Source organism: Bos indicus x Bos taurus, chromosome 4, assembly GCF_003369695.1.
Source record: "Bos indicus x Bos taurus breed Angus x Brahman F1 hybrid chromosome 4, Bos_hybrid_MaternalHap_v2.0, whole genome shotgun sequence".
In the NCBI taxonomy this organism is placed as follows: Eukaryota; Metazoa; Chordata; class Mammalia; order Artiodactyla; family Bovidae; genus Bos; species Bos indicus x Bos taurus.
The window spans coordinates 99,425,926-99,448,482 of record NC_040079.1 but is presented as its reverse complement, the minus strand read 5'-3'; the positions used below and the strand labels follow the sequence as shown (position 1 = coordinate 99,448,482).

The 22,557-nt window shown below is 37.5% G+C and overlaps 1 pseudogene; it reads left to right on the top strand.

Annotated features, from left to right (window-relative positions):
- Positions 1-826: 826 nt before the first annotated feature.
- LOC113890926 lies at positions 827-2,591 on the top strand (annotated as a pseudogene).
- The last annotated feature ends 19,966 nt before the right edge of the window (positions 2,592-22,557 follow it).

The window sequence follows — 22,557 nt, the reverse complement described above, 5'->3', positions numbered from 1 at the left end:
GAGGAGGGAATGGCAATCTGCTCCAGTAGTCTTGCCTGGAGAATTCCATGGACAGAGCCTGGTGGATGACAGTCCATAGGGTTACAAAGAGTTGGACATGCCTGAGCACGCATGCATGTGTTGTACCATAAGTGTATTCATCTTGTAAAAAAGTCACTGAACTGTACAGTTACCTAGAACTATGAAAAGTGAAAGTGAAGTCGCTCAGTTGTGTCCGACTCTTTGTGACCCCATGGACTGTAGCCTACCAGGCTTCTCTGTCCATGGGATTTTCCAGGCAAGAGTACTGGAGTGGGTTACCATTACCTATAACTGTATGTTATATAATATACTTTAATATAATGTTTTCAAAGAGGAAAGAAGACATGTATAGGCATAAAGTGAAAGTGTTAGTTGCTCAGTCATGTCCGACTCTTTGTGACCCCATGGACTGGTAGCCCACCAGGCTCCTCTGTACATGGGATTCTCCAGGCAAGAATACCAGAATGGGTTACCATTTCCTTCTCTAGGGGATCTTCCCAACCCAGGAAGTGAACCCAGGTCTCCCTTATTGCAGGCAAAGTCTTTACCATGTAAGCCACCAGGGAAGCCCCATGTATAGGCATACCTAGTTTTATTCTGCTTCACTTTACTTCACTTGGTAGATATTATATTTTTCACAATTAAGCAAGTCCATTGGCACCATTCTTCCAAAAGTATTTTTCAACTTCATGTCTCTGTGTCACATTTTGGTAATTCTCACAATGTTTCCAACGTTTTCATCTCCTCACACCTCCCTATTCCCTGAGATGCAACAATATTGAAATTAGGCCAATTAACAACCAGAATGACTTCAAAATGTTCAAGTGAACAAAAGAGTTGTACACCTCTCACTTTACATCAAAAACTAGAAATGATTTAGTGAGGAAGGCATGCTAAAAACCAAAGTAGGTCAAGAGCTAGGCCTCTGGCACCAGTTAGCCAAGCTGTGAGTGTAAAGTTGTTGAAGGAATTTGAAAATGCTACTCCAGTGAACACGCAAATGATAAGAAAGCAAAACAACCTTATTGCTGATATGGAGAAAGTTTTAGTGGTCTGGGTAGAAGATCAAACTAAGCACAATGTTCCCTTAAGCCAAAGCCTAATCCAGAGCAAGGCCATAACTCTCTTTAATTTTATGGAGACCGAGAGAGGTAAAGAAGCTGCAAAAGGAAATTTTGAACAGAGGTTGGTACATGACGTTGAAGCAAAGAAGCCATCTCCATGAAAAAAAAGTGCAAAGTGAATCTGCCCCCGCTGATGTAGAAGCTGCAACGAGTTATCCAGAATATCTAGCTAAAATAATTCATGAAGGTGGTTAAACTAAACAACAGATTTTCAATGTAGATGGGACAGCTTAGGTAGGTAGAACAGCCTATCTTGGAAGGCAATGCCTTCTAGGACTTTCGTAGCTAGATAGTCATGGTTGGTGCATGGCATCTGGTTTCAAAAAATAAGCTGACTCTCTGGTTAAGGGTTAATGCAGCAGGTGACTTTCAGTTGAAGTCAGCACTCATTTACCATTCCAAAAATCCTAGGGCCCCTAAGAATTATGCTAAATCTACTATGCCTGTGCTCTATAAATGAAACAATAAAGCCTGCAAGACAGCACATCTACTTTGAACATAATTTATTGAATATTTTAAGTCCACTGTTGAGATCTATACTCAGAAAAAAAAGACTTCTTTTAGAACAGTACTGCTCATTGGTAATGCACCTAATCACCAAGAGCTCTGATGGAGATGTACCGTAAGGCTAATGTTGTTTCATGCCTACTAACACAACATCTATTCTGTAACTCACAGACCAGAGAATAATTTCAACTGTCAATTCTTATTCTTTAATAAATACATTTCTTAAGGCTATCGCTGCTATAGATACTAACTCCTCTGATGAATCTGGGCAAAATAAATTGAAAACCTTCTTGAAAGGATTTACCATTTTAAATGTCATTAAGGAAATTCATGAAAGAGGTCAAAATATCAACATTAACAGGAGCTTGGAAGAAGTTGATCCAATCCTCATGGATGACTTTGAGGGGTTCAAGATTTCTTATGGAGGGGGTAACTGCAAATGTGGTGGAATTAACAACAGAACTTGAATTAGAAATGGAACCTGAAGATGTAGCTAATTGCTACAATCTCATGATAAAACTTCCACAGAGAGCTGTTTTATATGAATGAACAAAGAAAATGGTTTCTTAAGATGGAAACTACTCCTGGTGAAGATGTTGTGAAGACTGACAAAATGACAGCAAATAATTAAAATATTACATAAACTTAGTTGATAAAACAGTAGCAGGATTTGAAAGACTGACTCTGACTGTGAAATAAGGTCTGTGGATAAAATACTATCAAACAGTTGCATGTTAGAGAGAAACCATTCATGAAAGGAAGAGTCAGTTGATGTGGCAAACCCAATAGCTGTATTATTTTTAAAAATTACCATAGCCACCCCAGTCTTCAGCAACCACCACCATGATCAGTCAGCAGCCATCAGCACTGAGGTAAGACCCTTCAGAAGCAAAAAGATTACAAGTCACTGAAAGCTCAGATGATGGTAGCATTTTCTAAATCAATAAACAATTTTTAAATTGAGGTATGTACATTGCTTTTTATTAGACATAATGCTATCACACACTTAGGAGACTACAGTATCATATAGACATACCTTTAAATGCACTATAAAACCTAAAACTTCATGAGATTTGCTTCATCTGCCTTATTGCAATCATCTGGAACAAAACCATAAGCTCTCCAAGATATGCTTATATGTATTTACATATCTCATGAGTAGAGCTTTAAGATATTGCCTGTAGAAGGGCAAACTTTAAGTAAAAAAATGAAACACATTTGGAAAATTGTGGGTTGTACATTAGTGGTGAACACCGATGTATTTTTCCTGGATATTCAACAGTGATACAGTTGTCCCTCGGTGTCTGCAGAGGATTGGATTCAGGAACCCCCACATACGTCAAACTCTGTGGATGCTCAAGTCACTGAGTCAGCTCTCCACAATTGCCTTTCTGCATCCACAGATTCAACCAGCCTCAGATTGTGTGCTACTGCATGTATATATTGAGAAAGATGCTGGGTATTTGTGGACTTGTGCAGTTCAAACCCATGTTGTTCAAGGGTTGACTGCATTGTCATGTCATAAAGGACCCATATTTGGCTATAATGACACCCATGCCACACTGATTCTGTGATTCCAAATAAGGAGATCCAGGGATATGAGTGCTCAGACAAGAGAGGAAGCAGGAAGGTGGAAAATCTTTCTACAGAGTTGGAATACATAATGGGTAGTACCAATTCTCCCATGTCATAGGTAATAATAGCCTGCAGTAACTGGCTTATTCTCATATGCAAGATTTCACTATGCTGCTGCTGCTACTAAGTCGCTTCAGTCATGTCCGACCCTGTGCGACCCCATAGATAGCAGCCCACCAGGCTCCTCTGTCTGTGGGATTCTCCATGCAAGAATACTGGAATGGGTTGCCATTTCCTTCTCCGGATTTCACTATGAGGGACATATGAACTTTCTAACATCTAGGAAATAATTTTTTTTTCTTGAACCTGGACCCAAACCCTTCGAATAGTTTTACAGTTCTTTCGCTTTCTGGAAAATATGAATGCATCACTACTAACAGGAAAACAAATTTGTCTCTCCTAATCATACAATTTCCTCAATGTTTTTCAAATACAGGCAATACAAGATTAATTTAGGTCACCAAGTTTATAATTTTCATTAAAATAAAGTTAAATATTGACTGGATATCAAATGTTATGTTTATTGCAAACTAAAGTTACTAATTCCATATAGTAAGTTAACAACTTAGAAAAATGATTATTGCCTATTAAAAACTTTATTGTGACATATTTAAAGATTATATTTTCAATCACTAAGAAGCTACTCTCTTTTGTAGACAATCTATACTAAGCACAATGCATATTAGAGGTCCTATTATTGATGTACTTTCATAAAACATGGTGAGTTCCTTATATCTTAGCAACAGAGGTATAAAATCTATTTTTACCCTTTACCCGATTTTTTCCTAATAATTATCTTTTATTTTCCTGGGATAATTTATCATCATGTAATTAAGGAAATGGCAACCCACTCCAGTATTCTTTCCTAGAGAATCCTGTGAATGGTGGAGCCTGGTGGACTGCTGTCCATAGGGTCGCACAGAGTCAGACACGATTGAAGCGACTTAGCATGCATGCATGCATTGGAGAAGGAAATGGCAGACAATCCCAGGGACAGAGGGGCCTGCCATCTACAGGGTCGCACAGAGTTGGACACAACTGAAGCGACTTAGCAGCAGCAGCAGTAGCAACTCATATGCTAAAGTACAAACAATTTCAAAAGCCTCAGGCTTATATACACCATTCAGATTTTTTGCACTGAAAACTATATTAATTGTGAACCGTGGTAATTTTTATAACTGAAAGTATAAATTTTCAAAGTTAATAATTATTAAAATATTTACTTAAATATATATTTCTATGTATAGTAGACGGCTTCCCTTGTGGCTCAGCTGATAAAGAATCCGCCTGCAATGCAGGAGACCCCGGCTTGATTCCAGGATCAGGAAGATTGCTGGAGAAGGGATAGGATACCCACTCCAGTATACTTGGGCTTCCCTAGTGACTCAGCTGGTAAAGAATCCACCTGCACTGCCGGAGACCTGGGTTCGATCCCAGGGTTGGGAAGATTCCCTGGAGAAGGGAAAGGCTACCCACTCCAGTACTCTGGCCTGGAGAATTCCACAGACTGTAGAGTCCATGGGGTGGTAAAGAGTCAGACATGACTGAGCGATATATATTAGAAAGCATTTTGAATGGCTAGAAAGTATATTCAATTGACTAACATTATATTTAATGGTAAAAAGCACATATTTTGAGGACTTTAAGTTTAGATTAAATTTTTTTAAATAAAAAGGTTACTGTTATTCAGTTGCTAAGTTGTGTCCAACTCTTTGCGACCCCATAGACTGCAGGACTCCAGGCTTCCTTGTCCTTTACTATCTCCTGGAGTTTGCTCAAATCCATGTCCACTGAGTCAGTGATGCTATCTAGCCATCTCTTAAAATCAATTTGTGTGGGCCTGTACCCTTAAAGACATTTCACCAGAAAAGGTATACAGATGGCAAATAAGCTATATAAAAAGACGTTCAACATCGTATGCCATTACAAATTCAAATTAAAATAACAATGAGATACAACTGCACACTATTAGAATGGCTAAAATTCAAAACACTGACAATGCCAAAGAGAACATGGAGCAACAGGAACTCTCATACATTGCTGGCAAAAGTGCAAAATGCTACAGCTGCTTTGGAAAAGATTTCCACAGTTTCTTACAAAACTAAACACACTCATACCATATGATCTAGCAATCAAGCTCCTTGATATTTACCCAAAGGAGCTGGAAGCATGTCCACACAAAAACTTCCACACAAATGTTTATAATAAAGCTATATGCAGACAGCTTTATTCATTATTGCCAAAATTTGAAAGCAACCAAGATGACCAACAGTAGGTGGAAAGATAAATAAAGTATGGGACATCCAGACAAGGGAATATTATTCAATACTAAAACAAATGATCTATCACAAAAGACATGGAGGAAACTTAAATGTGTGAAATGAGCCAATTTGAAATGGCCACATTGTATGATTTCAACAGTGACATTCTGAAAAAGGCAAAGAGATAGAGACAGGAGAAATAGTGGTTGCTAGGGCTGGAAGGATAGTGACGAATAAGTAAAAAGTTCTTAGGGCGGTGAAAATCCTCTGATGATTAATGATGCTATAGTTATGGATACATATTATTAAACATTTGTATTATATACATGAATATATTTGTGTATTTGTATATCTGTATTTCTAGATTGCACAGCACCAAGAGTGAACCCTATATAAACTATGCACTGTGGGTGATAATGAAATGATGGTTCATCAATTGTAACAAATGTGGCATCCTCTTGGGGGATGGTGATAAGAGGAGGCTACCCACGTGTGGGAACAAATGGTATATGGGAAATTGTTATACCATCCTCTCAGTTTTGCTGTGAACCTAAAACTCCTCTTAAAGTCTTAAAACAATTTCTGATTGATTCAAAATTCCAAAAATTTTTGGAATTCCAAAAATTTATGATTTGATAAAATTTCTATTTATGATGGAATAAAGAGTAGATGTACCTCTCCATTTCACTTTTCCACAGTTTTCTGACAATACTTGCTGTGAAAGATGTGAAGCTTTTGCTATTTTTTTTTTTGTATTGACATGTTTTGATTTCTTTCTCATTTTCTTTTATGTATCCTCCATAGATATTTTCTTTGTGGCTACCATGAGGCCTATAGAAAACATCTTGTAGCTCTAAAAATCTATTTTATATTGATAACAACTTCAATCATATGTAAAACTACTCTTTTACATATCCCCACCCCCAATTTTATTATTGTCACAAATTAATCTTTATATATCGTGGATGCATTAACATAATTTTGTAGTTAATTTTTGCGCTTTTTATCTTTTAAATTTTGTATCAAAATTAGAAGCATTCTAATCTACCAATACACTGTTACAGCATTCTGTATTAAGTATACATTTGCCTTTACCAGCAAGCTGTATTTTCATATACTTTTACATTACTATATAGTATCCTTTCATTTCAACTTGCAGGACTCCCTATAAAATTTCTTGTAGGGTAGGTCTAATGGTGATAAATTCTCTCAGCTGTTGTTTATCTGAGAAAGTCTTTATTTATCCTTCATCTTTTCAGGACAGTTTTGATGGATACAGTATTCTTAGTTTGTAGTTTTCTTTTCCTATTAGCACTTTGAATATGTCATCCCATTCTTTTACAGACTGAAAGGTTTCTGCCAGGAAATCTGATAATCTTAAGTGAGCTCCCTGGCACATGACAAGCTGCTTTTCTTATTGATTTCAGGACTTTCTCTTTTGATGGTTTAATTATACTGTGTCTCTTAGTGTGGACCTCTTTTGATTTATTTTAGCTAGAGTTCCTTAAGCTTTCTGGACTTGGGTGCCCATTTCCTTTCTCAGTTCAGTTCAGTCGCTCAGTCATGTCCAACTCTTTGCAACCCCATGGACTGCAGCACGCCAGGTCTCCCTGTCCATCACCAACTCCCAGAGTTTACCCAAACTCATGTCCATTGAGTCGGTGATGCCATCCAACCATCTCATCCTCTGTTGTCCCCTTCTTCTCCTACTTTCAATCTTTCCCAGCATCAGGGTCTTTTCAAATGAGTCAGCTCTTCGCATCAGGTGGCCAAAGTATTGGAGTTTCAGCTTCAACATCAGTCCTTCCAATGAACACTCAGGACTAATCTCATTTAGGATGGACTGACTGGATCTCCTTGGGACTTTCAAGAGTCTTCTCCAACACCACAGTTCAAAAGCATCAATACTTCGGTTCTCAGCTTTCTTTATAGGCCAACTCTCACATTCATATATGACTACTGGAAAAACCATAGCCTTGACTAGATGGACCTTTGTTGGCAAAGTAATGTGTCTGCTTTTTAATGTACTGTCTAGGTTGGTCATAACTTTCCTGCCAAGAAGTGTCTTTTAATTTCATGGCTGCAGTCACCATCTGCAGTGATTTTGGAGCCCCCAAAAATAAAGTCTGCCACTGTTTCCCCATAAATTTGCCATGAAGTGATAAGACTGGACGCCATGATCTTAGTTTTCTGAATGTTGAGCTTTAAGCCAACTTTGTCCTCTCCTCTCTCACTTCATCAAGAGGCTTTCTCAGGTTTGGGAAATTCTGTTTTATGTCTCCATATACATTCTCTGTCCCTTTCTCCCCCCACCCTTTTTTTTTTTTAATCTTCCCCCTGCCCCACTTCTAGAACTCCTATAATGTATGTAACAGCTGCTTAATCATATCCCTAAGCCCCTTAAGCTTTCTTCAGTTTTCTATATTCTTCTTTCTTTGCTCTTTTGATTCAATAATTTCAAATCACCATTACTATTCAACATAGTTTTGGAAGTTTTGGCCACAGCAATCAGAGCAGAAAAAGAAATAAAAGGAATCCAAATTGGAAAAGAAGAAGTAAAACTCTCACTATTTGCAGATGACATGATCCTCTACATAGAAAACCCTAAAGACTCCACCAGAAAATTACTAGAACTAATCAATGATTATAGTAAAGTTGCAGGATATAAAATCAACACACAGAAATCCCTTGCATTCCTATACACTAATAATGAGAAAACAGAAAGAGAAATTAAGGAAACAATTCCATTCACCATTGCAACGGAAAGAATAAAATACTTAGGAATATATCTATCTAAAGAAACTAAAGACCTATATATAGAAAACTATAAAACACTGGTGAAAGAAATCAAAGAGGACACTAATAGATGGAGAAATATACCATGTTCATGGATTGGAAGAATCAATATAGTGAAAATGAGTATACTACCCAAAGCAATCTATAGATTCAATGCAATCCCTATCAAGCTACCAACAGTATTCTTCACAGAGCTAGAACAGATAATTTCACAATTTGTATGGAAATACAAAAAACCTCGAATAGCCAAAGCTATCTTGAGAAAGAAGAATGGAACTGGAGGAATCAACCTACCTGACTTCAGGCTCTACTACAAAGCCACAGTTATCAAGACAGTATGGTACTGGCACAAAGACAGAAATATAGATCAATGGAACAAAATAGAAAGCCCAGAGATAAATCCACGCACATATGGACACCTTATCTTTGACAAAGGAGGCAAGAATATACAATGGATTAAAGACAATCTCTTTAACAAGTGGTGCTGGGAAAACTGGTCAACCACTTGTAAAAGAATGAAACTAGAACACTTTCTAACACCATACACAAAAATAAACTCAAAATGGATTAAAGATCTAAACATAAGACCAGAAACTATAAAACTCCTAGAAGAGAACATAGGCAAAACACTCTCTGACATACATCACAGCAGGATCCTCTATGACCCACCTCCCAGAATATCGGAAATAAAAGCAAAAATAAACAAATGGGACCTAATTAACCTTAAAAGCTTCTGCACATTAAAGGAAACTATCAGCAAGGTGAAAAGACAGCCTTCAGAATGGGAGAAAATAATAGCAAATGAAGCAACTGACAAACAACTAATCTCAAAAATATACAAGCAACTCCTACAGCTCAACTCCAGAAAAATAAATGACCCAATCAAAAAATGGGCCAAAGAACTAAATAGACATTTCTCCAAAGAAGACATACAGATGGCTAACAAACACATGAAAAGATGCTCAACATCACTCATTATCAGAGAAATGCAAATCAAGACCACTATGAGGTACTATTTCACACCAGTCAGAATGGCTGCGATCCAAAAGTCTACAAATAATAAATGTTGGAGAGGGTGTGGAGGAAAGGGAACCCTCTTACACTGTTGGTGGGAATGCAAACTAGTACAGCCATATGGAGAACAGTGTGGAGATTCCTTAAAAAACTGGAAATAGAACTGCCTTATGATCCAGCAATCCCACTGCTGGGCATACACACTGAGGAAACCAGAAGGGAAAGAGACACGTGTACCCCAATGTTCATCACAGCACTGTTTATAATAGTCAGGACATGGAAGCAACCTAGATGTCCATCAGCAGATGAATGGATAAGAAAGCTGGGGTACATATACACAATGGAGTATTACTCAGCCATTAAAAAGAATACATTTGAATCAGTTCTAATGATGTGGATGAAACTGGAGCCCATTATACAGAGTGAAGTAAGCCAGAAGGAAAAACACCAATACAGTATACTAACACATATATATGGCATTTAGAAATATGATAACAATAACCCTGTGTACGAGACAGCAAAAGTGACGCTGATGTATGGAACAGTCTTATGCACTCTGTGGGAGAGGGAGAGGGTGGGAAGATTTGGGAGAATGGCATTGAAACATGTAAAATATCATGTATGAAACGAGATGCCAGTCCAGGTTCAATGCACGATACTGGATGCTTGGGGCTAGTGTACTGGGACGACCCAGAGGGATGGTATGGGGAGGGAGGAGGGAGGAGGGTTCAGGATGGGGAGCACATGTATACCTGTGATGGATTCATTTTGATATTTGGCAAAACTAATACAATTATGTAAAGTTTAAAAATAAAATAAAATTTAGACATGTTAAAAAAAAAAAACAAAAACAAATGAACTGTTATTGAGTTTGCTGATTTTTCTCTTCTGCTTGATCAAATCTGTTGTCAAACCCTTGATGTGAGCTTTTCAATTTAGTTATTGTATTGTTCAGCTCCAGAACTCCTTTTGTTTCTTTTTTGTACTTTTTGTCTCTTCATTGATATTCTTTTTGCTCATGTATTTTCATGATTTTGTTTAGTTGTCTATCTGTGTTCTCTTGTAGACCACTGATCTCCTTTAAGACAATTACCTTGAATTATCTGCCAGGTAATTCATAAATCTTTGTTTAGATTTATTTTGTTCCTTTGATTGTACTGTTTCCTGTCTCTGTGTGTCTGTGATTTTGTGTATGTGTGTGCTATTTTTCATTTGAAAAAATAGCACTTTTCTCAGTACTTTTAGGCTGGCTTTTTACAGGGGAAGATTTTCACCAATTAATACAGCTAGAGATTCTGGGGCCCCCTGAAACCTTTTTCGGGGGGATGCAATTTCTCTGTTCTTGTACCTGTAATTTCCCGACTAGAGAGATTTGCTATTAAGAGTTTCTCTTTCAGTAGCTCATAATCTCTTACTCCCTCTAGTGTCTATCTGCAATACTGCAGGTTCTGTGGTACTGCTGCATGAAGCTGTCCAGCTCCTTTTTATTCCGTGGCCTGCAGGCATCCAAAGTATCCTGGTTCTCTGTCAGTGCTAGAAGTCAGGCCAGTCAGAAACCACTCCCTCTGGCAACCCTTGGTATACCTGGATGAACGCCCCACTCTCCCGCCCAAGAAGCCATAAATTGGTTGCATTCTGATAGTGCCAACCTACACTGGCCCCTGTCTATCGCACTGCAGATCCTCTGGTGTAAAAGCAAATTACTCCTATTCTCTCTTACTTTCAGTGGCCCAAGGAATCCAAACTATGCTGTTTCCAACCATGGCAGTGCTCCAAGTCATATAAGAAGGAAATAAAGTCCTTCAGGCAGTTATCTGAAAATCTTGCATGTTGGACACTTATTCTAGTTTTCTCTTTCCCACCAAGAAGCCATGAGTTGAAGTTCTCTTTAACAGCAATGAGTTCAGCTGACTTAAGGGTGAGGTATCTGGAAATAAAGTGAACTAGTTCTTATCATTAATTTCAGTGTGGCTGTTCTCAACTTTTCACCTGCATAGGGTTCCACAATTTCTTGATTTCTGGAGTACCCATATTTTGGCCCATATATTGTTAAGTCCATTGGAAGGACTGATGTTGAAGCTGAAACTCCAATACTTTGGCCACCTGATGTGAAGAGCTGACTCATTAGAAAAGACCCTGATGCTGGGAAAGATTGAGGGCGGGAGGAGAAGGGGACGACAGAGGATGAGATGGTTGGATGGCATCACTGACTCAATCGGCATGAGTTTGCGTAAACTCTGGGAGCTGGTGATGTACAGGGAGGCCTGGCGTGCTGCGGTTCATGGGGTCGCAAAGAGTCGGACACAATTGAGCGACTGGACTGAACTGAATTGAACTGATTGTTAAGTCAGTGTCTTTGTGGAGGGACAAGGGCTGGGTCTACTTATTCTGCCATCTTGCTCTTATTCTCACTGATTTGTGCTCTGATCTTATTTCATTTTCCCACTTAACTTGGTTTTATTTTGTTCTTCTTTTACTTGTTTCTTATGGTGGACACTAAAGTCATTGAGACCTTTTTTTCCTTTCCTAATATAGGCATTCACTGTTACAAATTTCCCCTTTAATACTGCTTTAGTAGCATCACACAAATTCTAATACACTGAGTTTTCATTTTTGTTCAATTCAAAATAAATTCTAAGTCCTCATTTGATCTTTTTCTTTGACGCAAATGTTGTTTAGATGTTGTCTTAACACTTTCTGAAGTGTTTAGTCTTACGTAAGGATCTTTAAAAATATTTTATAAAAATAAATTACATTTTCTGACTCTTCTTTTGATTAAAAATATATTTACCTACATGTGAAAAATCAATGACCATATTTAAAAGCTAGTAGTAGGCTTTCTTTTTTTTATTGAAGTATAGTTGATTTTTTTTTTTTTAATGTATTCCTTTTCCTATTTGGAACCAGTCTGTTGTTCCATGTTCAGTTCTAACTGTTGCTTCCTGACCTGCATACAGATTTCTCAAGAGGCAGGTGAGGTGGTCTGGTATTACCATCTCTTCCAAGATTTTCCACAGTTTATTGTGATCCACACAGTCAAAGACTTTGGCATACTCAATAAAGTAGAAATAGATGTTTTTCTGGAACTCTCTTGCTTTTTCGATGATCCAGCGGATGTTGGCTGGTTCCAAATAGAAAAAGGAGTATGTCAAGGCTGTATATTGTCACCCTGCTTATTTAACTTATATGCAGAGTACATCATGAGAAATGCTGGGCTGGATAAGCACAAGCTGGAATCAAGATTGCTGGGAGAAATATCAATAACCTCAGATATGCAGATGACACACCCTTATGGCAGAAAGTAAAGAACTAAAGAGCCTCTTGATGAAAGTGAAAGAGCTTTGAGAGTGAAAAAGTTGGCTTAAAACTTAACATTCAGAAAACTAAGATCATGGCATCCGGTCCCATCACTTCAGGGCAAACACGAAACAGTGGAAATAGATGAAGAAACAGTGGAAACAGTGACAGACTTTATTTTTTTGGGCTCCCAAATCACTGCAGATGGTGATTGCAGAGATGAAATTAAAAGATGATTATTCCTTGGAAGAAAAGTTATGACCAACCTAGATAGCATATTAAAAAACAGAGACATTACTTTGCCAACAAATGTCTGTCTAGTCAAGGCTATGGTTTTTCCAGTAGTCATGTATAGATGTGAGAGTTGGACTATAAAGAAAGCTGAGGGCCGAAGAATTGATGCTTTTGAACTGTGGTGTTTGAGAAGACTCTTGAGAGTCCCTTGGACTGCAAGGAGATCCAACCAGTCCATCCTAAAGGAAATCAGTCCTGAATGTTCATTGGAAGGACTGATGTTGAAGCTGAAACTCCAATACTTTGGCCACCTGATGTGAAGAACTGACTCATCTGAAAAGACTCTGATGCTGGGAAAGATTAAAGGCAGGAGGAGAAGGGGATGACAGAGGATGAGATGGTTGGATGGCATCACCAACTCAATGGACATGAGTTTGAATCAACTCCAGGAGTTGGTGATGGACAGGGAAGCCTGGCATGCTGCAGTCCATGGGGTCGCAAAGAGTTGGACATGACTAAGTGACTGATTTGAACTGATAGCTGATTTATAATGCGCCAGTCTCTGTTGTACAGCAAAGTGACTCAGTTATACTCATATATACATTCTTTCTATATTCTTTTCCTTTATGGTTTATCACAAGATAGTTAATATAGTTCCCTGAGCTGCACAGTAGGACCTTGTTGTTTACCCATTGTAACTGTAATAGTTTGCACCTACCAATCCAAATTCCCAATTCATGTTCATCTCTCCCACAACCCCTCCACCCTTGGCAATCATAAGTAGCCTTTCTTTTTTTAAATTAATATCTCAATTAAAAAAACAGTTATCAAATATACAATTAAATAACTTCAGATAATCTAGTTTAAGATTTTAGTATGCACAATTATATTGTATGTATTTGCATGTGTGTGTGCATATTATATAACTTGGCTTAAGTGAATATTAAAACTTTGCCCATGCACATTTGGATGACATCCTGGGTTCACAATAATATCTCCACTGTATGCTACATTGTCATCTTCAGTTATTTGGATGGGCAGGAAATGCAAACAGGGCCAATCATAATGCAACCACATCCCTACATGTCAAGCTATGGATATTAATCCCGCCATGTTAGTGAGAATCTCTCCCAAGATGTAGAAAAAGAGGGTTCTTGCTTTTCTTTCTTGCCAAACTGTAAGAGAAGTGATATCATATGTCATGACTTTGATTTTATGAAGAAAGCAATATCTGATAAGTGAAATGATACTAGAAGGTAAACTGAAAGAATGTCTTGGTGCTCCTCACAGCTTCCAACTGTCAGTCATCTTCAGATACACCCAGGCCCTTAGAAATTATATTCACTAATGAATGCCCTCTTATGTTTAAGATAATTTATGTCTGTTACTTGAAGCCAAAAACTGTTCTTAAATATTGATATTAAAGTATTACGATGTATTTTTAGAGGAATATCTTACTGGAAAATTAAGAATTCTTTTATTTAATTTTAACGATAACTAATAGAAAAACAGGGCTTCTTCAGTGGCACAGTGGTAAAGAGTCTGCCTGCAATGCAGGAGATGTGGGTTTGATTCCTGGGTTGGGAAGATTCCCTGAAGAAAGAAATGGCAACCAACTCCAGTATTCTTGACTGGGAAATCCCATGAACAGAGGAGCCTGGTGGGCTACAGTCCATGTGGTCTCAAAGAGTTGGACACGACCTAGTAACTAAACAACAACAACAAATAAAAAATAAAATATATGACTGCAGATATCAGTTTACTTATTTATGACTCTAAGTTGAATAGTCAGTTATAATAAAATCATCTATTACAAGCAATTGTAATATAAAATGTTATCATTATAATCCTTATGTCTTCTGGCAATTGTTTAGATAAGGTAAACAATTTACTTTCATTATTTTCCATGTTCATATACTGAAAAATTTAAAAAATGTTTACAGGGGCTTAATATTCAACCAAAGTTGTTTGATCAATATGAATGTAATTTGGCAGTAAAGTTTAGGTACTAATATAAATCTTCATGGTCCACAAGTAAAAGGATCTTTTTCTTGGGTAAAATAGAGAAAGGTGATGTAAAAGGAAATGGACAAATGGGACACAAAAGCATAATTAATGCCTGAAATCAAACATGAAATATATAAAAGAGACCTTGGGAAATATAGTTAATCTGGGGTTTAATATTATTAATATATCAGGAGCTCAAAACAAATTTATAAAGAATAAACATTTTCTGCACATTTTATTTTTTTTCTTCTCTATGATAACCGATAATGAATATGATGGGTGGTACCTATCAATTCCACATTTTGGTCATTTTCTCTTATAATAATCATATTTTTTTTCCTGTGAGTAAGTGGAAAGCAAATCAACCTATAGACATAAACTGGTTTTAAGGCACTATGCAAGGTGCTGCAGGCAGAATTGCAGAGACAGGTGATTTCAACACTCTCTAATGTTTTCTTTTAAAGTGCTTACACTATGAATAATACAACTTAAAGATTTATATCCTCTAATTGGCAGAATATTGTTAAAACAAATTTTAACAGGTTAGGAAGTAGGAATTGTGGCGAGCTGAGGAATAAAAAGATGACTCATACTCTCAATATAACCCACAATTTCCACCTCCAAATAGTTCCCATATATGAAACCCCTTAAATTATATTGTAACCCTTCCCTCTAGAGTCTTGACCTGCAGTTTGAGAAATACTGGCATTGATATATGAAATACACAGATAATGCAAAAAAACTCATTTTACCAGATAGTTTCACCTTCTGCCCCCATCAATCATATTACAAACTCTGTCAACAGGAAGCAAATTGCCTGGCTTAAATTTCACCCCACTCCCTTCACACGGTCACTTTAGAGGAAGCGTTAATGGCCTATATAAATGTCAAAAGTTAACAGTGGTAAAGATATAGAGACACCATTCTAGTTAATTAGCCTCTAAATAGCAAAACTTGTGTTGAAAGAAAAAGAAAAAAACCAGGAAAGACTTCTGGATATGTTTTGTTATGTTCTAAGATTTGATGTTATTCTCTACTGTCAGTGTCTGCCTTTTACCCTCTCTTCAATTTCCCCTCTAGCTCTTCAGACAATCTTTTTTCCCACTTTCTCCTCTCTTCACCTTACCTACTAGCCTGACAAAGTTCAACATAATAAGGGGTGCAAATAGATTTAGAAAAATATATTTTAGGTATATGACACTATATAGTAAATTCTAAATCATTCTATTTGTCAATCAGCTAACAAATATTTTTTGTATGCCAACTACCTACCAGACAATATCATACATTCAGATGTTGGACACAGTTAACAAAATAGTTTCTATTTTTGGAGAGTTCACATTCAGTAATTAATTGAGAAGAAAGTATTAAACCAATATTTACTATCAAGAAACTCTATGTGCAAAATTGAGGTTGTGCCTTAGAACCTAGCTTTTCTTTTTTTTTTTTTTTTGAATATAAAAATAATAACTTTATTATTATTAGTGCTCTGGATATATTACAATGTAGACCACTGATTGGATGGGTGCCAGACTGGGGGCAGGGAGGCCATGGTTATCCAGATGAGAACTTGCAAAACCACTAAGCTTGATGAAATCCAACTCTGTCTACTCCATGCTTACATTGAGGCAGCATTTGGTAGAAACACCTCCCTACTAATCTCGCTTTCGTCTCCATCCCTACGAGACGCTCCCCGACGTTCTGCTGGCACTGGGAAGCCAAGACGCCAGGGTAAAGAACCTTCCCTTACGCCTCGTATTTTGCGCAAGCGCAGAACCTAGCTTTTCATAGTAAACTATGAGCCTTGGTTTTTGCTATTGTTCAGTTGCTAAGTTGTGTCTGACTCTTTGAGACCCCATGGAACACAGCAGGCCAGGCTTCCCTGTCTTTCATTATCTAGTGCTAAGGAAATACATTAATTTGGGGATGGAGCTTATTTGAGTTAGAAAATGTTTACCTGCATAGCAATATCCATATTGTGATTTGAAACAGGATCACCATCTAGATAAGGCAAAGAGAAGGGGTAGAACATTCCACGAAGAGGGGACAATATATGTAAAATCTGTGCGGCAGGAGAAACCATTGTATGCTGAAATAGAAAATCAGAGAGGCTTACATGAAGTGAGCACACAGTATTACTGTGCATACACATGAGCTTGGAGGGGCTTCCCTTGTGGCTCAGTAAAGAATCCACTTGCAATGAAGGAGACCAGGATTCAACCCCTGGGTTGGGAAGATCCCCTGCAGAAAGAAATGGCAACCCACTCCAGTATTCTTGCCTGGAGAATTCCATAGACAGTGGAGCCCAGTCAGCTACAGTTCATGGCATCTCAAAGAATTAGACACAAATTAGCAACTAAACAACAACAAAAAATTAATTAAACCAACCTTATTTGAAGAGCTAGGAAAGTTGGTGTTTATATATTTTAGCTTATCTCTTCCTAAAAATACTCATTTGACTACTGTGTTCCAAGAGTTCCTAAGGATCCCGGGGAAGGGTGGAAATGAGCAGTGTGAAGGAGATGGTTTAAAAAGGACATATTCTGGCTGCTGTTTGGAGAATGGAGAGGAAGAGCAGAGGGAATATGGCTGTAGTGACTACAGCCCAGCTGAGCATAAGCATATGGAAGACGTGACAATAAGCATAGGGAGACGTGAACTAATTAAGAGAGTTACTGAGGTGGTACAATGGATTAAACTGGGGAGTAGGAGAAAAGAATCTGGCATTACTTTTTCTTAAATTAAATATATGACAGATAGTCATATATTTTGGGGGGCTCCAAATCACTGCATATGGTGATTGCAGCCATGAAATTAAAAGACACTTACTCCTTGGAAGGAAAGTTATGACCAACCTAGATAGCATATTCAAAAGCAGAGACATTACTTTGCCAACAAAGGTCCATCTAGTCAAGGCTATGGTTTTTCCAGTGGTCATGTATGGATGTGAGAGTTGGACTGTGAAGAAAAGCTGAGCACCAAAGAATTGATGCTTTTGAACTGTGGTGTTGGAGAAGACTCTTGAGAGTGCCTTGGACTGCAGGAGATCCAACCTGTCCGTCCTAAAGGAGATCAGTTCTGAGTGTTCATTGGAAGGACTGATGTTGAAGCTGAAACTCCAGTACTTTGGCCACCTGATGTGAAGAGCTGACTCATTGGAAAAGACCCTGATGCTGGGAAAGACTGAGGGCTGGAGGAGAAGGGGACAACAGAGGATGAGATGGTTGGATGGCATCACAGACTCAATGGACATGAGTTTGGGTAAACTCTGGTAGTTGGTGATGGACAGGGAGGCCTGGTGTTTCATGGTTCATGCGGTCGCAAAAAGTCGGACATGACTGAGCAACTAACTGAACTGATAACAGATAGTAGAGAGTTTTACTTAACTGGGGAAAATGAAGTTAGGAAAACATTTGTTAGATGGTATATATGAATATAGCTTTGGATCACAAAGCTGACCTAAAACTTAACTGCTAAATGAATATTAAATATTTAATTATCAATATTGTATTAATAATTGCCCTTATTAGGGATTATAAGTGTTCTGGGTATATGATTTGAATAGTCCATTTCTTACTAAAACATTTCCAGTTTTCTATGAAAATCTAGGTACTTAAAATAAATATCACAATTATTTTCAAGTATGGGTGTGCCCAGTAACTTATTTCTCATGAAGGAAAAGAAGCCATGCTTAAAGGAAGGGTTGAAAACTATGTCTCACTTCTTGCTTTACTCAAAATTATAAGAGGAATTTCTAGTGGTGGAAATAATACCATCAGGAAGGAGTAAGAGCTTTAAATTATTTTTTTTCTCATCTATCCCTCTGCCACTGAATATTTCAATTTGGTCTTACAGTTCTGTGTTCTCTACACAACAGGCTGCAATTTCTCTCTTTCCCAGACAAATAAACCCCAAAGCTGTCAACTGATTATCCAAAGCTGCTTTGAGTATTCTTTCTATAAAACAAAGCCAGTTCTATTATCTCAAAATATTTCCATTCTGCAACCACAGGTTTTGGTTCAGTAATCCCAAAATTACTCATTCATTCAAGCTTAGTGTAACACCTATTTTGAGCAAAGCAGTCTGCTAAGTACTGAACTGCAACATACAAATATTAGCTTGTTATATCTCACAATGATTTAAATTTTGCTAAATTGATAGCAGAACACTTCATATAGTTTTGGGAAGACTTGACAAGTATAAAATTATTAGCACCAAGTTTTAAATTAACTAAACTATATGCTATCATTAAACATTTCTAATATTGGCTTACAAACATTTACAGGTTATCACAATTGCCTTTTCCAGTAATAAAGGACCAAATGACAAAATAAAGCCTAAGAGACTTGCCTTCAGAGAAGACAATGGCACCCCACTCCAGTATTCTTGCCTGGAAAATCCCATGGACGTAGGAGCCTGGTGGGCTGTAGTCCATGGGGTCGCTAAGAGTCGGACACGACTGAGCGACTTCACTTTCACTTTTCACTTTCATGCATTGGAGAAGGAAATGGCAACCCACTCCAGTGTTCTTGCCTGGAGAATCCCAGGGACAGGGGAGCCTGGTGGGCTGCCCTCTATGGGGTCGCACAAAGTCGGACACGACTGAAGCGACTTAGCAGCAGCAGGAAGAGACTTCAGCATCTTAATTTAGTAATAACATTGAAAATTTTAACTAATTTGATAAGAACCTGATCACAAGATTTATGTACACTCAAATACTTAAATGTTAATTAATCTATCAGTTACATTAAAATGTCTCCTCACCATCATCACATTCACTTCTTACTAGCCTTGAGTGATCAGTAGAGTTAAGATGCAATTAAAATGCATTAGAGTTAAGCTAGAAACTGTGAGAAAGAAAAATATTAACAAATCTAAATGAAAATACCTCTCTGTCTTGGTCAACCTTTGAAAGTTGTTTTTCAGTGATTATTCAATTCTGTTCAGATTTTAGGACAATTATACTAAGTCTACATAAATATTATTTTAAAACTGTCACCTTTTCAAACATAAAAATGGGGCAGAATCTTTAGATGCATTCATGGATCATATATACCTATTGCTTCTATGGTTAATTTCCTGTCCTGGTGTTTGCTATGAATTTGAATCATGACTAATTTATAATGCTATCATGAGCTTCTGGTTTAAGACGAAAAATTTGGCACAAGTAATACCTCTTCTTACTCATAAAGTAGAACATCTTGTAGATTTTAGAAAAGCAGAGAATATCAGAACAAACCAAACCAGAATCTTGTAGAAAAAAATTAAAAGGCTATATAGGAAAGTTACAGTACAAGTATGAAGTGAGTGTTCAAACCAAAATAAGAAGTCAGCAGGATTGAGGAAGAATAACAGATTGGATACCAAGAAATTGAAAGAATGAATGACCTGCTGAAAATAATAAAAATATAGTGAGGAAGGGAAATGCTTTTTCTTCCATAAAGAAAAATGAAAGACAATAAATATTCTGGAGATAATAAAGCTGCATAAGAAACATATGGGAGAGAATGTAGAAAAACAAAACATGTTCTGATTTTCAGAAATCAGTAAACAGTGTATATTAGTTCTTTTTCCAATTTACTGGCCATAATTCAGTTTTAGGAAGCTGCAGTAATAACCAGAAATTTAGATTAGTTGTATTTAAAAGTTTGATGAGCATCTAGTTTATATATTACACAGTCACTGTGGAATGGTAACAGTTTAAAATCTTGTTTTTTACTCCATTATTTACAGTTATGATTTTTTGATGGCCTATTTTGGATGATGACAGTATTATAATTCTCCCACCTCTCTTCAGTCTATCATCCAATTTATGCTATCCATACATTGTATTTTTACTCCAAGATTGGTAATATTTATTTCCCATTCAATAATAATAATAAAATTTCCTGTCCTTGGAATATTGGTTAATTATAAAAGTTTATAGCCCATAAGAGCATTTATCTCATTATAACTATATAAATATTTGTTCATTCCATAGACACACTATATTCTATTATTATATCCTTTTTCAGTTCTATTTGTACTTCATAGAGAGAACATTCAAAGGACTTTCACATCTAACTCTTTAACTAGTTAAACAACAAAGAGAAAGCTACATATCAATAAATAAATAGACACATGAACAGACAAACACACCCTTGTGGATTTGCAGGACTGTAACAGAACATTCAATTTCTTGTCATCAGAGTCCCAGGAGAAGACAAAAACGATGGGGTTAGAAATATCATACTTAGACAAAGATATATAGATATAATACAAATATGTAAATATATCACAGGCTTCCCTGGTGATTCAGTGGTAAAGAATACATCTGCCAAGCAAGAGACACGGGCTTGATCTCTGAGTGGGGAAGATCCCCTGGAGGAGGAAATGGCAACCCTCTCCAGCATTTTTGCCTGGAAAATCCTATGGACAGAGGAGTATGGTAGGCTGCAGTCCATAGGGTTGCAAAGAGTCCAACAGGACTAAGTGACTAAACAACAAAAACATAGTTAACTATCAGTTCAGTCACTCAGTCCTGGTCCACTCTTTGTGACCCCGTGGACTGTGGCACACCAGGCTTCCCTGTCCATCACCAACTCCTGGAGCTTGCTCAAACTCATGTCCATCGAGTGGGTGATGCCATCCAACCATCTCATCCTCAGTCGTCCCCTTCTCCTCCCACTTTCAATCTTTCCAGCATCAGGGTCTTTTCCAATGAGTCAGTTCTTTGCATCAAGTGGCCAAAGTACTGGAGCTTCAGCTTCAACATCAGTCCTTCCAATGAATATTCAGGACTGATTTCCTTTACCATTGGCTGGTTGGATCTCCTTGCAGTCCAAGGGACTCTCAAGAGTCTTCTCCAACACCACAGTTCAAAAGCATCGATTCTTTGGCTCTCAGCTTTCTTTATAGTCCAACTTTCACATCCATACATGACTACTGCAAAAACCATAGCTTTGACTAGACGGATGTCTCTGTTTTTAATATGCTGTCTAGGTTAGTCATAACTTTCCTTCCAAGGAGTAAGTGTCTTTTAATTTAATGGCTGCAGTCACCATCTGCAGGGATTTTGGAACCCCAAAAAATAAAGTCTGTCACTGTTTCCATTGTTTCATGTTTGCCATGAAATGATGGGACCGGATGCCATGATCTTAGTTTTCTAAATGTTGAGTTTTAAGTCAACTTTTTCACTCTCCTCTTTCACTTTCATCAAGAGGCTCTTTAGTTTTTCTTTGCTTTCTGCCATAAGGGTGGTGTCATCTGCATATCTGAGGTTATTGATATTTCTCCTGGCAATCTTGATTCCAGCTTGTGCTTCATCTAGCCCAGTATCTTGCATGATATACTCTGTATATTAGTTAAATAAGCAGGGTGACCATATGCAGTCTTGATGTACTCCTTTCCCTTGACATACTCCTTTCCCAGTTTGGAACCAGTCTGTTGTTCCATGTCTGGTTCTAACTGTTGCTTCTTGACCTGCATACAGATTTCTCAGGAGGCAGGTAAGGTGGTCTGGTATTCCCATCTCTTTAAGAATTTTCCAGTTTGTTGTGATCCACACAGTCAAAGGCTTTGGCATAGTCAATAAAGCAGAAGTAGATGTTTTTCTGCTTCTACAACAACATTTAAACATATTCTTCTACAACAACAACAACATAGATTTACCACAAATATAT